At 44.3% G+C, this 13,197-nt stretch overlaps 1 protein-coding gene across 4 annotated transcripts in view; it reads left to right on the top strand.

Moving 5' to 3' along the window:
- Positions 1–7,228: 7,228 nt before the first annotated feature.
- FBXL4 (F-box and leucine rich repeat protein 4) overlaps positions 7,229–13,197 on the top strand; it is a 58,411-nt gene continuing 52,442 nt past the window's right edge. For 2 of the 4 annotated variants that reach the window (XM_084827163.1, XM_084827165.1), the window contains exon 1: positions 7,229–7,393. The gene's annotated coding sequence lies outside the window, so the exon portion shown is untranslated. Of the gene's footprint in view, positions 7,394–10,249; positions 10,338–13,197 lie in introns of all 4 variants that reach the window. The other 2 variants (XM_084827164.1, XM_084827162.1) reach the window with 2 other exon arrangements.

The following is a 13,197-nucleotide window of genomic DNA, read 5'->3' as shown; positions in this document are numbered from 1 at the left end:
TTGGTTCAGTATTTGGGCTTCATCCAAAGGGGATGCACACCCCTAATACTAACTATAAGCTGAATTCTTTATAACCAGCCAAAATCACAGAAGTTCCACTTAGCTTTAGAAATCCTCCATTTAGGAGGGAAGGATGATCTTAAAGCTTTGTGTGAAGGTTAAAACCAAAAAGAGTCTTGTGGCACCTTAAAGATTAACAAAGTATTATCGTATGGTATGAAGGTTATAGACCAGCCTTCACCAGCCTGGTGCCCTCCAGATGTGTTGGACTACAACTCTCATTGTCCCTAAAACAGCAGTAACCCATGCTATATGTTTACCTGTGGGTTTAAAATGAAATCATTCGTCCAGCACCTGTACATCTAGAATGTCAATAACAAAGAAATGCCATATAGATTTTCCATTCTCATTCCTAGGCTTCAGTAGAATTGTGCTGAAAAACTTTTTGTAATGCCTACATAAAATGTGAGTGTAAGTTTCTATTTATATTCTGTTCTAGTCTTTATCTCAGGCTAAAATCAGCAACTTGTTTCACTGGCTCATAATGTTTCCGCTAAAAGGTTCAGGATTTTATGTGAATTCTCAGCTACAGGATCTGTTATGTGAAGCCTCCGCATTGTACAGCAGTGGATAGAACTAGACATGGTACCAAATTCCAGTAAAAATGCTGAACTGAAGGACAGTATTTGGAGCTGTGGTCAAGCAGAGTCTGCCAGGCATTTATGGCAGAACTCCCAGCACTCTGAAGAGCTTTCCATCTGTCTTCGACAGTCTGGGGACCTTGCAAGTCCTGTGCAGAAACACTAGCACCTGCCAACAATCCCTTTGCAAAGGTTCTTACAAAGTATAATACTGTGTGACCCTGATTCATTTCACATGTATTTAGGGCAGGATGGAGACCTGGATCTTCCCTGCCACCCTTGTTTCCCACTACCTTCTAAAATATTATTATTATTAATAATAATAATTTGTTGGCTGCATGCTTCACTGCTGTACTAGTCCATCCATTGCTGGAACATTAATCCAGCATATATATTTTTAAGTTAAAAAAGCCAACAGGTAGTGTTGTCCTATTCTTCTTCCCCAAATCTGGGTACCCTGATCTGCACATTACGCAAATGATTTGCTAATTATGCAAATCACATGGTGGGTTGGGAAAGGCTTAAGCACTCCCCCTTCTGATTTTTCACTCCAAACCACCCTTTTCTAAGTTGCTTATAGGTAAGAAACAGATGGTTGGGTTTTCTTACTTTTGCATGTAGCCTTATTTAGCCTTTGAACCCTCAAAGGCTAAATAAAAATGAAAACAATTGAGTATTGTAAAATGTTTAAGGCTGCAATCCTGTGCACACTTTCCTGAAAGTAAGCTGCATTGAACACCGTGGGCCTTATCTCTGAGTAAATATGTATAGGATTACAGTGTTCGTATAATAAAGTAACCTACAACTCGCTTACAGAGGCTGCAGTATCCTTCAAGGACTGCCCTTCCTTTTCTTATGCATGGAAATTCCTTACTATAGTTCTCTCCATATGTAGTTTGGCACTTCCTTTTTTTGTCAGTCTTAACACCTTTAGGTGGCATTTTTATTTTCGGATTCAGATACCACTGTAAACCGCCCCACAGTTTTATTAAAACTTTCACCTAGCATTTTTAGAAAATAAAAGTATTACTCTTCCTTGTACACTGTCCTTTAGGGTTGGATCCCTAACTTTCTGTGACAGAAATGAAGCAGACTATCACAACCGATACAGGAAAAGTCAAGAGCTAGACCCTGGGCACTTTAACAGTTGACTTGGTATGGTCATGTGATGCTTGGCTGGGACAAAAGTGCCACGTGTTTGTGGCTGCATGCAGGTCAATGGAACATGGGGTTTCTGCATGCAACGGAGCATTGGCGTTGGGCTGGGAGGCAGTCTGACAGAAGAAGGGAACTCAACTGGGGGTATTTTTGGCTGGAGTAGTGGAGGTAACAATTTCTACTGCAGCATTGTAAAGCATTTTGAAAGAATACTGAGGTTCAAACTACACACAGTTGTTTTGGGGGAGGCAAATGTAGGTAGGAGGACTGTGACGTTAGAAGCAGGGTGAGGGGAAGGGAGAATAAGGCCTTCCCTTTACACTATTTTGGTGATCAAAATACACTCAACCACAAGAGTCCCCCTATTTGTCCCTCATGGGTGGAGAAACAAATAATCACTCCTACCTCCCCCACTTCAAAGTCCCTAATGGCACCTAAAAGCCCCAACACAGCAGGAGACTGGATAACACTCGACTACTCTGCAGGGTTGTCATACACTACTCTCTCTCTCACTACTTCATGGATCACTACTTTGTTGTGGTGAAGGGGCTTGCGTAACTCAGTGAAGCCATAAGCTTCATAAGCCGTGCAGGGCCACCCAAGACGGACAGGTCATGGTGGAGAGTTCTGACAAAATGTGGTCCACTGGAGAAGGAAATGGCAACCCACTCCAGTATTCTTGCCAAGAAAACCCCATGGAACGTATCACAAGGCTAAAAGATATGACGCTGGAAGATGAGCCCCTCAGGTTGGAAGGTGTCCAATATACTACTGGGGAAGAGCAGAGGGAATTTCCAAGTAGCGCCAGAAAGAGTGAAGTGGCTGGGCCAAAGCCGAAAGGACACTCAGCTGTGGATGTGTCTGGTGGTGAAAAGAAAATCCGATGCTGTAAAGAACAATATTGTTTCGGAACCTGGAATGTAAGATCAATGAATCAAGGTAAGCTGGAGGTGGTCAAGCATGAGATGGCAAGATTGAACATCGACATCTTGGGAATCAGCAAACTAAAATGGACAAGCATGGGCGAATTTAATTCAGGTGACCATTATATCTACTACTGTGGGCAAGAATCCCTTAGAAGAAATGGAGTAGCACTCCTAGTCAACAAAAGGGTGGGAAAAGCAGTACTGGGGTACCATCTCAAAAATGATAGAATGATCTCAGTACGAATCCAAGGCAAAAGCACAGTAATTGAAGTCTGTGCCCCAACCACTGAGGCCGAAGAAGCTGAGGTTGATCAGTTCTATGAAGACCTACAACACCTTCTACAACAAACACCAAAAAGATGATCTTTTCATCATAGGGGATTGGAATGCTAAAGTAGGAAGTCAAGAAATCACCAGGATAACAGGCAAGCATGGCCTTGGGGTACAAAATGAAGCAGGACAAAGGCTCATAGAGTTTTGCTGACTGACAAGAGAACACGCTGATCATAGCAAACACTCTTTTCCAAGAGCACAAAAGGAGACTCTACACATGGACATCACCAGATGGTCAATATTGAAATCAGATTGATTATGTCCTTTGCAGCCAAAGATGGAAAAGCTCTATACAGTCAGTAAAAACAAGACCTGGAGCTGACTGTGGCTCAGATCATGAGCTGCTTCTTGCAAAATTTCGGCTTAAATTGAAGAACGTAGGGAAAACCACTAAACCATTCAGGGATGACCTAAATCATATCCCTTATGAATATACAGTGTTGGTGAGGAATAGATTTAAGGGATTAGACCTGATAGACAGAGTGCTTGAGGAACTATGGACGGAGGTCCGTAACATTATTCAGGAGGCAGCAACTCAATCCATCCCAAAGAAAAAGAAATGCAAGAAAGCCAAGTGGCTGTCTGAGGAGGCTTTACAAGTAGCTGAGGAAAGAAGGGAAGCAAAAAGCAAGGGAGAAAGGGGAAGATATACCCAACTGAATGCAGAGTTCCAGAGAATTGCAAGGAGAGACAAGAAGGCCTTCTTAAATGAACAATGCAAAGAAATCGAGGAAAACAATAGAATGGGAAAGACTAGAGATCTTTTCAAGAAAATCGGAGATTTCAAGGGAACGTTTTGTGCAAAGATGGGCATGATAAAGGACAAAGAAGGCAGGGACCTAACAGAAGCAGATGAGATTAAGAAGAGGTGGAAAGAATACACAGAAGAACTATACAGGAAAGATCTTAATGCCCCTGATAGCCATGATAGTGCGGTCACTGAACTTGAGCCGGACATCCTTGAGAGTGAAGTCAAGTGGGCCTTAGGAAGCATTACTAACAACAAAGCTTCCGGAGATGACAGTATTCCAGCTGAGCTATTTAACATCCTAAACGATGATGCTGTTAAAGTGCTGCACTCAATATGCCAACAAATTTGGAACACTCAACAGTGGCCACAAGACTGGAAAAGGTCAGTTTACATTCCAATTCCAAAGAAGGGCAATGCCAAAGACTGTTCAAACTACTGTACAATTGCGCTCATTTCACATGCCAGTAAGGTTATGCTCAAAATCCTACAAGCTAGACTTCAGCAGTATGTGAACCAAGAACTACTGGAAATACAAGCTGGGTTTCGAAGCGGCAGAGGAACTAGAGATCAAATCACCAACATTCACTGGATCACGGAGAAAGCAAGAGAATTCCAGAAAAACGTCTATTTCTGCTTCATTGACTACGCTAAAGCCTTTGATTGTGTGGATCACAACAAACTGTGGCAAATTCTTAAAGACATGGGAGTACCAGACCACCTTACCTGTCTCCTGAGAAACCTGTACGAGGGTCAAGAAGCAACAGTAAGAACCAGACTTGGAACAAATGATTGGTTCAAATTTGGGAAAGGAGTACGACAAGGCTGCATATTGTCGCCCTGCTTATTTAACTTATATGCAGAGCACATCATGAGAAACACCGGGTTGGATGAATCACAGGTCAGAATTAAGATTGCTGGGAGAATTATCAACAACCTCAGATACGCAGATGATACCACCCTAATGGCAGAAAGCAAAGAGGATCTAAAGAGCCTCTTGTTGAGGGTGAAAGTGGAGAGTGCAAAAGCTGGTTTGAAACTCAACATTAAAAAAACTAAGATCATGTCATCTGGCCCTATCACTTCCTGGCATATAGAAGGGGAAGAAATGGAAGCAGTGAGAGATTTTACTTTCTTGGGCTCCAAGATCACCGCAGACGGTGACTGTAGCCATGAAATTAAAAGACGCTTGCTCCTTGGGAGGAAAGCTATGGCAAACCTAGACAGCATAGTAAGAAGCAGAGACATCACCTTGCCGACCAAGGTCCGCATAATCAAAGCTATGGTTTTCCCAGTAGTAACGTATGGCTGTGAGAGCTGGACTATAAGGAAGGCTGAGCGCCGAAGAATTGATGCTTTCGAACTGTGGTGCTGGAGAAGACTCTTACGAGTCCCCTGGACTGCAAGGAGGTCAAATCAGTCCATCCTAAAGGAAATCAACCCTGAGTGCTCATTGGAAGGACAGATACTGAAGCTGAAGCTCAAATATTTTGGCCACCTAATGCGAAGAGAAAACTCACTGGAAAAGACCCTGATGCTGGGAAAGATTGAAGGCAAAAGGAGAAGGTGGCGGCAGACGACGAGATGGCTAGATAGCATCACCGATGCAATGAATATGAACTTGAGCACACTCTGGGAGAGAGCGGAGGGCAGGAAGGCCTGGTGTGCTATGGTCCATGGGGTCACGAAGAGTCGGACACGACTTAACGACTGAACAACAACAACTCTCTCTCAACTCCCCTACAAGTACAACACGGTGTTATTTTGAAGTGCTGATGAAACCCATGCTGTCTTAGCCATATCTCCCCCCGCCTGCCCCCATGTTAATTTGGGTGTAATAATGGTGGACTTTATTTGCATTGGCAGGGGATTAAAAAAATTTTTTTTTACAAACCCAGAAAAACAAATAATTTGTGTGCATGCATGAAATAAAACCTGAGTTAGAAAGAGCATGCTGCTAGCTTTTGTCTTCAGGTGATACACTACTGTCCAATCAGAGCTACACTAAAATTCTTGATTTCTCATTTTTTTTCTATGGGCAGAAAGAACTTTTCCAAAAGGAAAGAACCAAAAATGATGGACTGAAAATGAAACAGTTCTTTTATATTGTATTTAATGTTTTAACTTCTGGGTAAACTGCCCAGAGAGCTTCAGTTATGGGGTGGTTTAGAAATGCAATAAATAAAAAAATAAAATAAACACAGACTGTGTGTTACCTCTTTCTAAAACTGCATCAAGAATTTATTTGCATGACCACAGAAACAAGGATACAGGACGAAGTACTCTCGCAGTACTTTCTGCCAATCCCAAATCATGAAATCAGCAGACAGGCATTGTGTGTGTGGTGAAGCTGTCAACAGAACTGAAGCTGTTTTCACTAGAAATTTGGGGAAATATTCAGTCTTGAAATAAATTTAAATTATATGCAGAAACATGCAAATTGTTGTTTTTTAATTTTTAGGTGTTGCCCCATCAATAATCACGCAGATCAAGTCTATGTTAAAAGTTGTTTGTTAATGTGCCCCTGGACTAAATACTTAAATGTTTATTTTATGATGGAAGAAATAAAACTGAAGACCAAACGTCTCTTATCAGTTCACTGTACTTGCTTGCATTCATAGATAACATAAGCCGCCCCCGGGGGGGCGAGGGCATCACTCCCGTCCCCAGGCCCCCCACTGCCGTCATCCCAGTCTCTCATAGTCTGCCCTTGCTACTCCCTGGTATCCCGCCCTTTCAGTGTGATTAATATGGGTTGTCTGTTCATTTACGAGAGTCCTGCTCTACTTCCCAAAGCCACACGCAGGGTATAATGAAATAACAATAAAGCAAACATTAAAACTTAACATTAAAAACAATGCAGCACGAAGAGCGGTATAAACCACTTCATTTCTCTCCGACACATCCCACTCCCTCGCAGGGTTCATTCCTCGCTTTATTTGCAGCGTGCAATTGACTTAAGCGGAGGCCGGTCGTGTGACACGGCACTTACAGCTCCCTCTATTTTCACGGACTTCCCCATCACTTCTTTTAGCGCATCCCCAATAACTCCGCTCCTAACCTTGTCGCCGCCCGTCCGCCCTCCCGCCCCTCTTCCCGTCCGCCCTTGCCAGCCCTGCCGTGACATCTCCGAGCCCCGCCTCCTTCCTGCGGCGATCTCCACGCAGCCCTCGTCGGCACCTTCTTCCTGTTTGGAGCTCCGCCTTTTCCAAGGGTGGACCGGGGGCCCTGAATTAACTCTTCGGCCCTCTGCTGGAGGGTATAGCCCCCCCCCTTCCCCACTTGTTCGGTTGGGGCTCCGGCCGGGCACGCGCGCGTCTCAGGACGCCGCTTGGCGCGAGCGGCGTGATGCGTCGGCGCGAGGCCTCAGCTTGCTCCGCCCGCCAGGCCGACTCTGTGCGTGCTGTCGCGCCTCGTCACGGGGAGACAGGCAGGAGGAAATGGCATAGTTCGACCGCGAGAATGAACGGCCGCCGCTCGCAGCTCGCTGGCTGCTGGCAGTGAGAACGTGTGTACGTGCGCGCGCGTCTTCCTAGTAAACAGCATTGCCTGGGCAGAGCCCCTGCCTGCCTCAACGACTTTTACGTGTGAGTTGCTGATGTTGTTTAGGGGCCGGGCCTGGCATGGGTGGGCAGCGCCTGCAGAGCGAAGCCCAGTGCCCCCGTTCTCCCCCCTCACCCCGCCCAGGGTTCAGTCTTCCCTACTGCATCACCAGGAGAGAGCAGGGCAGAGGTGTCGGATCACACTCTTCCTGGATGGCACGCTGGGGAAGACTGGGTCCTCTGACACAGCCCAGCAAGCAAGCCACTGCCTTTGCCCTCTTGTTCACCCTCTTCTTGCAGGAGTTCCTTTTGCTTGCTGGCTATCCCTCTTCGGGTAGCATGCCCAGCAGGGCCATCCTGAATAAAGGAGCAGCTACTGCATCTGCTTGCTCAGTCTCCCTTTTTCTCTGGGCAGTGCAGTGGGCTTTGTTGTTATTGTTCAGTCGTTCAGTCGTGTCCGACTCTTCGTGACCCCATGGACCATAGCACGCCAGGCCTTCCTGTCCTGCGCTGTCTCCCGGAGCGTGCTCAAGTCCATATTCATTGCATCCGTGATGCTATCTAGCCATCTCATCCTCTGCCGTCCCCTTCTCCTTTTGCCCTCAGTCTTTCCCAGCATCAGGGTCTTTTCCAGGGAGTTTTCTCTTCGCATTAGGTGGCCAAAATATTTGAGCTTCAGCTGTCAAATCTGTCCTTCCAATGAGCACTCAGGGTTGATTTCCTTTAGGATGGACTGATTTGACCTCCTTGCAGTCCAGGGGACTCGTAAGAGTCTTCTCCAGCACCACAGTTCGAAAGCATCAATTCTTCGGCGCTCAGCCTTCCTTATAGTCCAGCTCTCACAGCCATACATTACTACTGGGAAAACCATAGCTTTGATTAGACGGACCTTTGTCGGCAAGGTGATGTCTCTGCTTCTTACTATGCTGTCTAGGTTGGCCATAGCTTTCCTCCCAAGGAGCAAGCGTCTTTTAATTTCATGGCTACAGTCACCGTCTGCGGTGATCTTGGAGCCCAAGAAAGTAAAATCTCTCACTGCTTCCATTTCTTCCCCTTCCTGGCATAGCCAGGAAGTGATAGGGCCAGATGACATGATCTTAGTTTTTTTAATGTTGAGTTTCAAACCAGCTTTTGCACTCTCCTCTTTCACCCTCAACAAGAGGCTCTTGAGATCCTCTTCGCTTTCTGCCATTAGGGTGGTATCGTCTGCATATCGGAGGTTGTTGATAATTCTCCCGGCAATCTTAATTCCGACCTCTGATTCATCCAACCCGGCGTTTCTCATGATGTACTCTGCATATAAGTTAAATAAGCAGGGTGACAATATGCAGCCTTGTCGTACTCCTTTCCCAATTTTGAACCAATCGGTTGTTCCATGTCTGGTTCTTACTGTTGCTTCTTGACCCTCGTACAGGTTTCTCAGGAGACAGGTAAGGTGGTCTGGTACTCCCATCACTTTCAGAATTTGCCACAGTTTGTTGTGATCCACACAATCAAAGGCTTTAGCGTAGTCAATGAAGCAGAAATAGACGTTTTTCTGGAATTCTCTTGCTTTCTCCATGATGCAGCAAATGTTGGCGATTTGATCTCTAGTTCCTCTGCCTCTTCGAAACCCAGCTTGTACTTCCGGTAGTTCTCGGTTCGCATACTGCTGAAGCCTAGCTTGTAGGATTTTGAGCATCACCTTGCTGGCATGTGAAATGAGCGCAATTGTGCGGTAGTTTGAACACTCTTTGGCGTTGCCCTTCTTTGGAATTGGAATGTAAACTGACCTTTTCCAGTCTTGTGGCCACTGTTGAGTGTTCCAAATTTGTTGGCATATTGAATGCAGCACTTTAACAGCATCATCTTTTAGGATTTTAAATAGCTCAGCTGGAATACTGTCATCTCCGCTAGCTTTGTTGTTACTAATGCTTCCTAAGGCCCACTTGACTTCACTCTCTAGGATGTCCGGCTCAAGTTCAATGACCGCACTATCATGGCTATCAGGGACATTCAGATCTTTCCTGTATAGTTCTTCTGTGTATTCTTGCCACCTCTTCTTAATCTCATCGGCTTCTGTTAGGTCCCTGCCTTCTTTGTCCTTTATCATGCCCGTCTTTGCACAAAACGTTCCCTTGAGATCTCCAATTTTCTTGAAGAGATCTCTAGTCTTTCCCATTCTGTTGTTTTCCTCGATTTCTTTGCATTGTTCATTTAAGAAGGCCTTCTTGTCTCTCCTTGCTATTCTCTGGAACTCTGCATTCAGTTGGGTATATCTTCCCCTTTCTCCCTTGCTTTTCGCTTCCCTTCTTTCGTGAGCTACTTGTAAAGCCTCCTCAGACAGCCACTTGGCTTTCTTGCATTTCTTTTTCTTTGGGACGGATTTCGTTGCTGCCTCCTGAACAATGTTACGGACCTCCGTCCATAGTTCCTCAGGCACTCTGTCTATCAGGTCTAATCCCTGAAATCTATTCCTCACCTCCACTGTATATTCATCAGGGATATGATTTAGGTCATACCTGAACGGTTTAGTGGTTTTCCCGACGTTCTTCAATTTAAGCCGAAATTTTGCAAGAAGCAGCTCATGATCTGAGCCACAGTCAGCTCCAGGTCTTATTTTTACTGACTGTATGGAGCTTCTCCATCTTTGGCTGCAAAGGACATAATCAATCTGATTTCGATATTGACCATCTGGTGACGTCCATGTATAGAGTCGCCTCTTGTGCTGTTGGAGCAGTGGGCTTGCTGGGTCCCAATCCACACTGCCCGAAGGTAGAGTATAAGTGAGTGAACAAGAGGACAAGGCTGTAGTCTCTGCCCACTAGCATGACTGTGCTCCTCAGTCTGGCTGGTGCTGTGGTGCGAATTGAGAAGGTGAGCACGTAGCTTACACTCTTCTCTCTCTCTCTCTCTGGACAGTGCCATGGAGCCTGATCTGTCTCACTCTGCCATCAAAAGCGAGGACAAATAATCAAGAAGAGGCAGCAGCTGTTTCTGCAAGGAGCAGGTGCTGCCTTAACTTTCTCTCACACAGTGGGAAACTCACCTGGGGTGTTCTACTTCTTCCTGCTGTGCCGCCCAGAGGGAACATGAGCAGGCAAAGTCAGGAGCAGCCTCCTCCTCTTCCTCACCTCTGCTGTCCTTCTGGGCTGCTTGGTAGACCAAATCCTTACCATAGCTCCTCACAGGGGCGAAGATCAATTATTGATTTCAGTGGCAGACGGGCCTTACAACTATCAATCAGTCACTTTTGTGAATGAGCAAGCAGTAGCTTCCCTGTACAACCTGCCCTCTGAGTCTGGGGGCAGGAGGAGGTAAAGAAGAGGAGGTCCTGTTGCTATTGCTGCACACAGCACGAAACGGGGTGGGGGGCACATACCTGAGGGGGTTCAAACCTCCCAGGGGCAGCTGGTGGCATCATTGGGACCTCAGCTATTACAGACACTGGTAGAGATGTAAAATTTCTGAAAATTTTGAAGCAGGGGGGCACACAGATGGACCAATGGACATTTTTTTCCAGATGGAGGTGGAAAAATCAAATCTTTTAGGAAAAATTGATAAATATGCAATATTTACTTTTTTTAAACACTCTTTACAGATCTAAAGTCACTTTGTTACTTTAGGAACAAAGTGTATTATGTATAATGACTGACTCCCAACATTATAATTAAAGTTAAAAATATTTAAAAGTAAACTTAGTAAATGTGTAATTATTATCTGAATAAACTATACTTTTAAATTTAATATACAAAACATGATAATTTTATGAGCAAAGTTATATGTAATACATTTTAGGTTCCTGTTTTATGTCTGACCAGAAGAAACTTCAGCAAGCATAGTCCCTGAAATATGAATCATACTAGAAGCCATAAAACGCAGGAAGAGCTGGGGGCAGAGGAAGACTTGTGTACATTATCTATTCATGTTTGTGAGGAATTGGCTGGGGGTGTGTTTAGGAAATCTGGTCTGAAGGAAAAACTGTTGAGAGCTTATTTAGCTGGAGAAGACGGTGATCAGGGGACTGGAAAAGATGATCAGGGGACTGGAAACAAAACCTTATGAAGAGAGACTGAAAGAACTGGGCATGTTTAGCCTTGAGAAGAGAAGACTGAGGGGAGATATGATGGTGCTCTTCAAGTACTTGGAAGGTTGTCACAGAGAGGAAGGCCAGGATCTCTTCTCGATCATCCCAGAGTGCAGGACACGGAATTATGGGCTCAAGTTAGAGGAAGCCAGATTCCGGCTGAACGTCAGGAAAAACTTCCTGACTGTTAGAGCAATACGACAATGGAACCAATTCCCTAGGGAGGTGCTGGGCTCTCCCACACTGGAGGCGTTCAAGACAAGGCTGTACAGCCACTTGTCAGGGATGCTCTGACTTGGATTCCTGCATTGAGCAGGGGGTTGGACTCAATGGCCTTGAAGGCCCCTTCCAACCCTACTAGTCTATGATTCTATAAAGACTCTTATCCAGCCTTCCCCAATCTGGTACCGTCCACATGTGTTGGAAAGCGCCAGCTTATCTCTTTCCTATTAGGAATGCTAACCAAGCAGAGTTAATTTAAGAAACCTTACGCAATCTCAACTATTATATGGAATTACATTTTATTCCTTTTGTAAATAATTCCCTTTAATAAACCAAATTTTTGTTCATTTTGGAACGTTGTCTCTAGTGATGGTGTCAACCTCATGCCTGCGCCCTAGGAACCAGGCTGCTGAGTTTCTTTTACATATAGAGCATTTATTTTGATGGCAGTGGTTAAGAGTTTTATAGCTGAGGCAGCATTCCCTAATGGTGAGCTTTAATTGGGAACTTTATTAAAACTGTAGCAGTGAGTTCTATAGACTGAAAACTCAAAGTTGTTCTTTTCTTGTTTTTTAAAGGAACAGGTCGGATAACTCAAATGTTGTTCCTTGGCAGTGTTGGGATAACTCACATGTGGGTTTTAGAACTACATTCATTGACTGCTATAGCATCTAACCAGAAAAAGCCCAGAAACACAGAACTCTATAGAACAAAATCCAAACTGTAACAATATAGTGACTACATGTTGGGAAACAGAGCATGATTTAGGGCATCCCTAAATGTTTATCAATAAAAAGATACATTAATCAATAATTTTAATAAGGAACAGAAGAAATAACTATACTGGGAATTTTGCAGAGAGGATTAAAAAAAAAATTTCCTCCCATGGTTTGACTTTTCCAGAAATTTTTCATCTCTAGTTGTACATAGAAGTCTTCTTTCATTGCTTTTAGAAATCAGTTTGTGGGGATAAAGACTGGGTAGCAATATATGAGCACCTTATTTATTTACTGCATTTTTATCCTGCTTTTCAGATGATTATCTCCAAAAGCAGCTCACATCAATAAAAGAAGAGAGACAGGCCCTGCCATCAGCCTTAGAAATTAAAAAGACAAGACACACAAGGAAAGGGGAATAAACATTTCATTCATCATTCTAAAAAAAATTTCATAATCCCAAACTGTTGTTTTTTGCGGGGAAATAAAAAAAGATCTTTGAAAACAGATTTCCCTCCCAGGCCTTCACATTTCTAGACACTGCCACCCCCTGCCCTGTATACCTGTCACCAAAAGGTCTAGTTCTTGTTTGCTCTGCATGCCCATATCTTGGAGCTGTCTGCCCAATGGCCATGACATCCCTTTCGTCAGAAATTTGCCCATTACATTAAACCTGAGAGGGTTTTTCTCTCTCTTGACTATCTCCTACCAAACTTTGGCTCAGTATAAAGCTTTGTGCCAAGTTGCAAATGTTGTGATATGTTCTTGGCATGTGAGCATAAGTCCTTGTCAGTCAGCAATCAGTCTGGTTATGGTAGACGTTTATGTAATGATTCATAACCTTT

This window comes from Heloderma suspectum, chromosome 1, assembly GCF_057233095.1.
Source record: "Heloderma suspectum isolate Gila_16-S chromosome 1, 16-S_ref, whole genome shotgun sequence".
Classification (NCBI taxonomy): domain Eukaryota; kingdom Metazoa; phylum Chordata; class Lepidosauria; order Squamata; family Helodermatidae; genus Heloderma; species Heloderma suspectum.
The sequence above is the reverse complement of the archived record's forward strand: the minus strand, read 5'-3'. Positions and strand labels throughout refer to the sequence as shown.